Genomic DNA, 9,481 nt, shown 5'->3' with positions numbered 1-9,481 from the left:
CCGTGTCGACCGCACCACTCAGCTTGGTGTCGTCAGCAAATTTGCTGAGGGTGCACTCGATTCCGTCATCAAACAACGAGACGAGAGGGAAAAGCGCGTAATAAACATTAATTGGAAGCGTAATTTAAGTCCGTAATTCAGATCCGGAGCCCACGCGTCGAGCTGTCAGAGCCCCGGCCGGCCATAAGGAGACCCAGCCGCGCTAACGAGCGCCAGGTGCCGCGGAGCCGCGTCCGCCCGCGCACAGCCGCGCTTCGTCGGGAGCTCGGGATCGCAGCTCCGCCGGAGGCTGCGGGGATTCACGAGGAGGGTCGCGAAGATGCTCGGGTGCGGGAGCGCGTTGTGTTTCTTTATGCTGCTGTAGCGCTGCTGCGGCTGAAAAGCAACGCGAGGGGCTGCTTTTAGAAGGAAGCCTTGGGATTCTATTTAAGGTTCTATTTAACGTTCTGCGTTTGTTGCTTTGTTTTGTTTCAGGCTGATGATAACGAGACCGCGCTCAGTAAGGATGAGCCCGGCGTGTGAGCAGTTCAGAAGGTAACAAGACGGCAGAGGTGGGGAGCCGTCCGGTGTCCTCACCGCTGTTTCTAGGACCGGCTGGGCTGTCCCACCTTCTTGGAGCCGGAGTGCCGTCGCTGCCCGGTTTCCGTCGCATTTTCGGAAGGTGCTGCCGCTCGGTTCCCCGAGTTCCGACGCGGTGCTCTCAGCTCCCCGGGGTTTTTAAGCGGGCGCTTCAGATCCTCCCGCCGTCACCGGTAGGAGCGAGCGGGACGGGGCCGTATTGCTTCAGCCTGCGTGCCGCTGGGGGGTGAGAAAAGGCATGAAGGGCTGCTAAGACTGAAGTTTGTTTTGCAGGCGAAGCGAGGGCCGCGGCGGAGCCTCTCATCGTCGGCGAGCGTTTGGGGTCCCCAGGTAAGCGCTCTGTGCTCGGGGTGACAGCGAGTAGCACGGGACGTGCGCGTCCTCCTTCCTCTCCCCCAGTTCTGTGTAACTTCAGGAGCACCATCTCACGCCCATTGCGGAGATGCGGCGGGGCAGCTTGCGTGACTGCAGTGCTGCTGCGGATGTTCTTTTTAGGCAAGACAGACCGGCACGGTGGCGGAGTCGCGGTTCGCGTTACAGAGCGGGACGAGGAAGCAGGTAAGACCTTCACGCAGCTGGCCGTGTCCGCTTCTCGGCTCTGCAGGTCGAGAAGGATGGGAAATTTGTGGTCTGGCAGAGGGCGATAAAGATGATGGGGGGGGGGCGGAGGGCTGGGAGCATCTCATTTCTGAGGAATGGATGAGAGACCAATGGCTGCCCAGTGTCCTCTGGGAATGTGATCTCCGGAGAGCCCTTTACAATCCCTGTTCAGTTCTTCAGCTCTGTGGTTCTGATCTTGTTGCAGGGTGAGGACAGCAGTGAAGCCTTTTTTTGCTGAGGATTGGGCTAAATATGCAAGTGGTTTCATCAGAGGTGGGATGAAGGATGTGAGCCCTCAAACCTGAGGGCTTTAGTGTGGGGCCTCCCACCAATTACCACATTCTCCAGGCAGCATTTATTGCCATACAGGAATATGGGAAATTTTAGCTTTTAAGAAGAGTACAAATTGCTTAGAAATAAATAATCACTTGGGAAAAGAAAAATCTAAATGTAACTGAAAAGACAATCTAATGTCTAGCAGCCCAGGAATTGACTGCCAGAGAGACATTTCAGCTCCTTATTTTCCCATGTATTTTTGCAGGACACTTGAGCTCTTATATTTTCACATTCAGTGGCCTTAAACATTAAAGTGCTTAAGTTCTCCATGTGGTGCAGAACAGCCCTCAGATTGCAGATATCTTTTGTTCTCCTCAAACCACTATAACTGTGATTCCATATGTATATCCTATACAGTCAGAACTTCTATTCACATCATCCTCTCCACAATTCCCAGATAACCTTATGAATGGGCAAATGGCCAACTAGGGAATGATGGGAGCTAAAAGTTTTTATCTGCTGAGAGAAAAAAAAAGAAATAAAGCTGTTTCAGTGGTGTGCTAAAATTCACGTACATACTTGTACTCACTCCCTTTGCCTCTGTCTCAGAAGCAAACCTCTGCATCTGTCCAGTTTCACAGTTGACAAGAAGACTGAAGTGAGCACACTGAACGTGGCTTTCCAAATACTGAATTACCATATTAGCCAATTTCTCTCTCAAGTTACAGAGTCAGATCTACATTTTTTTCCCTGTCTAGAAGAATACCTCATCCACCTCGCTGGTAACTTCTAGGAATTTCAGCCAAATGGCAAAAGTATTCACCTTTGGAGAACAATTCCTACCCTTTGGAGTGTCCTTAATCTCAGTGAGGCACTAAAGTACGAACCCAGTCCCTATAAGGTGCAAAGCCTGTTGGAAGTGGCTGCAGAGGGATGGGGTGCCACTGCACTTATCTGTCAAGACTCAACGGTGAATGAAAGACTCTCCCGTAAGGAGAGAACTGTTCCTCTGAGCAGTTGTTTCAGAACAGCATAAAGAATACTGAATACAATAAACAACAACAAAAAAACCACCTAAGTAGAAAATGAGTTCCAATATTAAAAGCCCCATCATTATGAAATCTACAAAAAAAAAAAAAAATCTAACACTCCCTTGGCACTTTTTTTTTTTTCCCCACACCAAGAAGGAATAAAGCCAGCTGAGCAGCATTATTTCAGCCAGGTTCCATTTCTGCAACATTTGATATGCTTCACAGCCTTCAGTTACCTCAGGCAGAGGAGGCTAACTATGAAATTACTACAGAAAATAATAAAGCAGTCCATGTTCAGAAGAAAAAAATATAAATATATATTTGCAAATGCTGAGGTAAAAAGAAGCATATGAGGAACTCTAATGATGCCTTTCTGAGAGCACCAGAATTTCCCAGCATTAGAAACCAAGCAGAGGGGGCACGAGACCAGCATGTGACAGAGCAGTGACCTGCTGGGGAAAAAAAACAAGGCAAAAGAAGGAAAATGTAACAGGTGAGGAAACAGGGACGTGTAACCTGGGAAGAATACACGGATGCTTTCCAGACATGCAGCGATGAGTAAACCAATGTGCAGATGAAACTAAATTTGGCAGGAGACTTAAAAAATAACAAATTTTCTACAGGTACACCGGTCAGAAGACAAAGGCCAAGGGAAGCGTGTACTCCCTCTGATAAGTGAGAAGTGAGAAAAGGGAATGGCAGACGTAGGGAAGGCTGAGGTGCTCAGCGAGTCCTTCGCCTCAATCTTTGATGGCGGTCAGGCTTTCCATATCTCTCGTGTCCCTAAACCTCTAGATGGGGACTGGGGGACAGAATCCCTCCTGCTGTAAGAGAGGAGCGAGTCTGAGACCACCTGAAGAGACTGAATGTGTACAAGTCTATGGGGCGTGTTAAAATGCACCCCAGGGTCCTGAGGAGACTGCCTGCTGCAGCTGCTGTGCCACTCTCCATCATATTTGATGGCTGTCAGGCAAGTCCCCAGTGACTGGAAGAACATCGCAGCAAAGCAGATGAACACCAAGCTGTAACCTCGATAAAGAACCATCACCCGTGCCACGTCCAAATGGACTGACATAACCAGGGTAGTATCCTGCACAGTTCTCAATTTTCTAGGCGTCTCCTTATTGAGAGCAGCTTGATTTTACAAGCTGTAAGAAAGAGCTCACTGATGGAACCAAGAGGCTTGGGCTCAGTCGGTTCAGACACACTCTCTTTCACATGCCCACAGGAAACACATGGGGAGGGTTCATGATTTCTCAGTGCCTACAATACTGTGCAGCACAGCTACTTTTCCAGAAGAAAAGCCTACAATGTTCACTGCAGCACTCACTAGCAAGATGAGCGAGCGTTGAACCTGCAATGAACTTCTCCCTTTCTTTGGCTTTAATCTTTACACAACAAAATTAAAAACAAAAAAAAATTCAAAATGCTGCCACAGAAAGTTACCTGATACATGTCCCTGTAATTTCCGATGTCTCCACTTCCAGGATGACATTTGCCACCATAGAAATCCCAGGCAGAGTAGGGCACAGAAGGAAACCCTCTATTCCCCATGTTGGCATAGCTCCCACAGGTGCCTGAGCTGCCCGCAGATCCACGTGTGTGATTGACACATAAATACAGATCTGGAAAAATAGCGATTGCATTTCAGTGTGCATTGTGATGCTGTTGAAGCAACAGCCAGAACTTTACCTCACCGCTGTTAATTTGACCTTTCATCCCTCTCCCTTTATGCTCCATCTAAGCCTGCTTCGAGAATAGGAGAGTAACTTCGCTCCACTGAAACTACCCTATAAAGCTTCAGTGGGATGATAATAGCAGGGCAGCAGATCCTTTGGCTAAAGCAAATAAGAATGAACCCATACGCAGCAGCCACAGATGTAGAAAGCAAGGAAAAGAGCTACTCAGCCACAGGTAAGCAGGGATCTCTGAAAAATAGATGCCCTCACCTCCACTACCAACCCTTAAATGAGGTCTGGGAAGGGGTGGATCCTGGCTCCACCCCTTCCATCACTCAGCTGCATTGCTTGCACCTGAGCACCCCTTAGTTGGCCCTGCCTTCCCACCAGGTGCTCAATCACTGCTTCAGGCTGTGACTTAGCATTTCCTCCACAACTTCTCAGTGCATCAATTACAGATTTTCCAGGTGCTTACTGCAGCATTGTTGCTTCTGGTCACCTTGACTCTGAACTCCTTTTCATTGCCTGATCGACTGCAGATCTTGTAGCTGATAGGCTGGTATCTTTCCCACCAGGGCTTGTTCAGATTAGCAATGACAGTGTTTTCATTCGGAGGAGAAATCTGCAGCTGAAATGATGTAACTCGGTCATAAATCAGTAGTTCTGACTTGGTGTTTTAAGTGCAAGAGGTACACTTGGTGGTGAGATTAGCCTGTTATTTCCATGAGTTGGGCTTTGTGCCAAACCCGATCTCTCCCTCCTGCAGCACAAGCTCAGGTCTGCAAGGTGTCCATCTTGTAGATGGCATCAAGGACATTCTCTTTTCTTGCCATGGCCTGCCTGGATCCACCCTCCGAGGACATGTACGTGGGCTGAAGCCACATTCTTTATTTTTGTCTAGAATAGTGACATCATTTGGTCACCAAAACTATGTCTGTGTACTCGGCTCAGCAAAAGGTGAAGATTAAAACTCAGCTTGGCCATTTCCAAAGCACGGACTGTCTGTGGTTGGCTCTCCTCCCAGGTCAGTTACTTGGTACGTGAAAGAACACTCCTTGCTACTAAAACACAGATGGGTAAAAACACTGTCCTAGACAGTGGTTTAAGAAAAAGTCAGTAGGTGAGATAAGAACATTGCTTCATTTCCTTTCTGAATTGCATTTAAAGCTATTTTGTTTATTTTCTCTCAGCTGTGAGCTTTCTCTCATTTTCCTCATCAGTTTCCCTACTGTGACTGATCAGTACTGTATTATTACAGCCTGGGCAGCATAAACATTAGATATGATGTTTTACCAGTGCCTCTGATTTCAGCGCATACACTCACAAGCAAACTCATTTCTTGTTTACCTAATGCAGCTAAAGAACATTTTACTATTGACATTAGATCTCTACAAAAGAAAAGTTATTTGTGGAGAGAGTAATAAATACTTATGCAATAACGTTTATGAATTAATCACAACTTCTCCCCGTTTAAAAAAAAAAAAACAAAATTTTAAACTTAATTCAATTCAATTTTCTTACAGAAGAAAAAAAAAAAACCACATTGTGGTGCAGTACAAATCAAACTTGCAGTTCCCTGGGGGTCTGCATAAATTTCAGATTTATATAATGGAATTTCAGATTTATATAATGGAATATCAGCATTCATCAGATTATTTCAGCAGGAAAACAGCATCCACCCCCAGCTCCCCTGCGGTGCTTACTGGGCCACACAGGAAAAGGGTTCCGCCTCATCGTTAGCATGCAAGTGAAAGAAATAATTTGTACTTTGCCAAGGATTCTTAGGGATTTCCATTTGTCTGTGGTGCATTATGTGACCGTCACATATAAACAGCCAAGGCGTGGAAGAAGTCCTGTCCACCGTTTACTAAACCCGTGACATCAAGGCAACCCATGCAGACTTTCAGATGTGCAAAGAAGTCTTGAGAACGTGTTTGCTCATTATAAAAAAAAAAGCTTCTGAGTCGATCATCAATATGATTAATAACATAGTAAGCACCTGGTTATTTTCTTTACGCGAGTCAGGTATTGTTTGGCATGTTTATAAATTCAGAATCAAATTTAATGCACTGAGCTGGTTGGAAAGACATGAAACACATAAAAGTAGCGATCGCAGTTCACTTCTAAAGTTTCCTTTTTCCATTTAAGAAAACTTAATTAACATTTTTCTTATCACACGCTATGGAAAATACGGCAAATACTTTTTACTTACTTAACTAGGAAGGAATAAGAAAAAGAATGGAATGCTTTTGCACACCCTTGTTCCTAACAGCTTAAAATTGAGGCTCGTTCATCTGCTTTCAACAAACAGTACGGAACGCCTGTAAAAACAACTCATTTAATCTAACTAATTTAACCTAACTTTTTTAGACAACAGCATTGTTCCATTTTTCTTTGCTTAAAAGAAAGGTGGATGGCAACAGAACTTAAGGACAGGAGAGAGCAGTGGCTACGTGGTGATGTTCTCCTTAATATTAGGGCCTCCAGAACGAATTACAGATAGAATGCAAAGGAATGTGTGGGAGGGAATTTTTATTTCTTCTTGCTGCAGCCAAGGTAAATAGTAACCCGATAATAGAATGCCCTTTAAACTTGGAACTGAAGAGGTTCTAATGGGGACAGCGTTCAACTGGTTTAAATTGTTCCATTCGGTTTGTCGCCTAGTTTTACTGTTATATAACAAGTTAAATCCCATTTACTGATATAAAGTGTGTCCAGTGGGAGTAGAGTTTTGCACGTCTAGTTGTGATTTGTGGAGAATTAAAACAAAAATAAAGTTTTTGGTGAAGTAACTTGAGTTACAAAACACTCTGGGCATTACAGCGCTTGTGAATACCATTGAAAATTCAGTTATCATTTACAGAAGTGATAGTCGGGGAGTTTTTGCAGATGATGGAAGCTATTGATGGGGACGGTACTGAAAATGAGATTTAAAGGCTGCCTTTTCTTCCTAGTTTTGATGAATTCGGGCAAACTCTTTGCAGAAGGCAAAAACACTGAATTCTTTTGCTGATAAACATGCATTGAATCTAGAACATGCAGTTTAGGTTTCTAAGGTGGGGAGTCTTTCATGTCTTGACCAAGAATAAAGACTGCTTTCAAATACAGCTTTGTTGCGAGATGGCTGATAATCGTGGATCAGTTGTTGCTGCTTGCCTGAGCTACAGATTCACACGTACACTTCAAAGCTGAATAACGAAAAGGACCAGATTTCTATTCAGAGGAGTTTTCTCAGGAAATGTATCTGAGCTACTTTGGGGCATTATCCGAATGGAAATTTGCCCTCCTAGACATTACATACGCTGGCACATCTCAGCAATTCAGGCTAACAGAACAGAGCAGAAGAGCAGAAGTTAAATGGTGCCTGCAGAAGTTGGCTTCGGGCGGTGTTTCACATTTCCTATCCCTGTTTTTTGTTTGAAATTCCTGGGTCTGTCTAGAATGCACACCTCTTGAACTGTGACTTCAGTTCTTAACCTCCCTTCCTTCAGCAAGTTGTCTTCTGCATTACCTCCCGTTGGTTTGTTGTGCTGAGTGAGCAGCTACTGCACAGCTATTCTTGACGCTGTTCCCACTTCATTTCGGTCTGTGCATCAGAGTGGTTTTTAAGTAGAAGGTGCTCGTGCTTACATCTTCCAGGCTACAGAGAGTCAAACAAACGTGCCCTTCATCCATTTTGCCCATTTTGTTCCGAGTAGAATGTTTCATTCCGCAGGTTGTATTTCTGTAAACCTAAAGAACATAGGCAGATATATTTCTGATATCTCATCATTTGAGTGTGTGTTATAAGACTCTTCACGCCAAGGATGAGATTTAGCAAAAAAAAAAATATAGCAAGTATGATAGCTTTGAATAATACTTTTTTTCATTTAACAGTGACTGCCAAATAAACCAGCTTTGACCTCGTAAGCAGTATTACATTCCCCTTCTGTTTTTAAACAAATACATTCTTAGATGGGATGAGATTTTTAGTGAGAAATACGTGTGTTATGTCTTTGCAGATAAGCTTTGTGATTTGCCACATGTAGAAAATGGAGGATTTGCCCCCTATTATTACAGTTTCAAAGGTTACTACTTCCCTATGCATAAAGGAAAAAGTTTTCCTATTCTTGTGTGGCTGGTTATACAGCTGAAACCAGGACTCAAGACGGAAGAATAACTTGTACAGCAGAAGGATGGTCTCCAGTGCCAGAGTGCTTCAGTGAGTTAGCTTCTTCATTTCACTATTGCCTCTAGCAGAAAACTGTTTTAGCTCAATTTCCTAAAGCATATAGAGACAAAAGGTGCAGAATAGTAGGGATAAAAATGTGTAAGCGAGGTCAAAGTGAAATCCATTATGTCTATTCATGCACTGAATTGTTTTACACTAGTGTATGTTCTAAGGACTCTTACACATATGCTTTTTAAAAATTTCAAGAAAGCTGCCCAACGTAACTCAACTTCAGAAAAATAAGTGACATTTTAATTGCAGATGTGCATCTGAGCCTCCTTAGCTCCAGAGTGACATATTCCATGCTACTACCATCTGTTCAATGTTGTGGTAGCATTTCAATAAAACAAGAAAATGAAATTGGATGGAGATAATTTAAAAACCCCACCTTCTTGCCTATCAGGGAAAATATTACATTCATTATTTCTTCCTAACCAAACCACCTCTTTTCATTTAGAAAAATGTAATACGCTTCTTCTGGAACATGGCATTTTTTTTACAGTACAGAAACGTACTTCAAAATACATGAGAAACTAGAGTACAAATGTAATCAAGGCTACCACGCTCCCAGCGGTGGTACTGAAAATACAGTGCAATGTCAGCCTGATGGATGGTCTTCCCAGGCAAGCTGTACTAAGAAAGCTGGTAGGATTGTATTTGTCTTCTTCTCATTTCATATATGTTTATAAAATTCCGCTGTCCTTCCTACCTGTAAGGTCAAACTGCCTTTGTTAGGTTATTTGAATATTCCTGAGTTAAGTTCCCAGCTGCACCTCATGCGATGAAGTTGTCAGATGTGTCATGCTGTTGTTTTGCGAATTGGTATAGATAAAATTGTGGAATCAGTATGGGTGAGATAATTTTGTTTCAAATAAACCCATTTCTGTTCAAACTTTGCACCCAATTGAACGCTAGAAAACCTATGTAAACTGCTGCATTTTTAATTGTTCATTATTTTCAAAGACTGCCTCAGATACAATCGCCTTTAAGGGAAATGTTAGATAAGTTAGCTTAAAGGAAAAAGAGAAACCAGCAATATTATTCATTGAATTCATGCCACGTATTGGAATTACATCATGGCAACTTCTTCACAACCCAGCGAGAGC

The 9,481-nt window shown here is 43.7% G+C and overlaps 1 long non-coding RNA gene across 2 annotated transcripts; it reads right to left on the bottom strand.

Annotated features, from left to right (window-relative positions):
- Positions 1-481: 481 nt before the first annotated feature.
- LOC149916806 (uncharacterized) lies at positions 482-4,318 on the bottom strand. Of its 2 annotated transcripts, none has more exons than XR_016469118.1 (2): positions 3,933-4,318; positions 482-1,974 (listed from the first exon to the last, which is right to left on the bottom strand). It is a non-coding gene; the product is annotated as an uncharacterized LOC149916806 (long non-coding RNA). The 2 variants fall into 2 exon arrangements; XR_016469119.1 differs by having other exon boundaries at positions 482-1,971.
- Positions 4,319-9,481: the final 5,163 nt, after the last annotated feature.

Source organism: Phasianus colchicus, chromosome 9 (assembly GCF_987193195.1).
Source record: "Phasianus colchicus chromosome 9, bPhaCol1.hap1.1, whole genome shotgun sequence".
Classification (NCBI taxonomy): domain Eukaryota; kingdom Metazoa; phylum Chordata; class Aves; order Galliformes; family Phasianidae; genus Phasianus; species Phasianus colchicus.
Note: the sequence above shows the minus strand (reverse complement) of the source record. Positions and strands in the feature narration are given on the sequence as shown.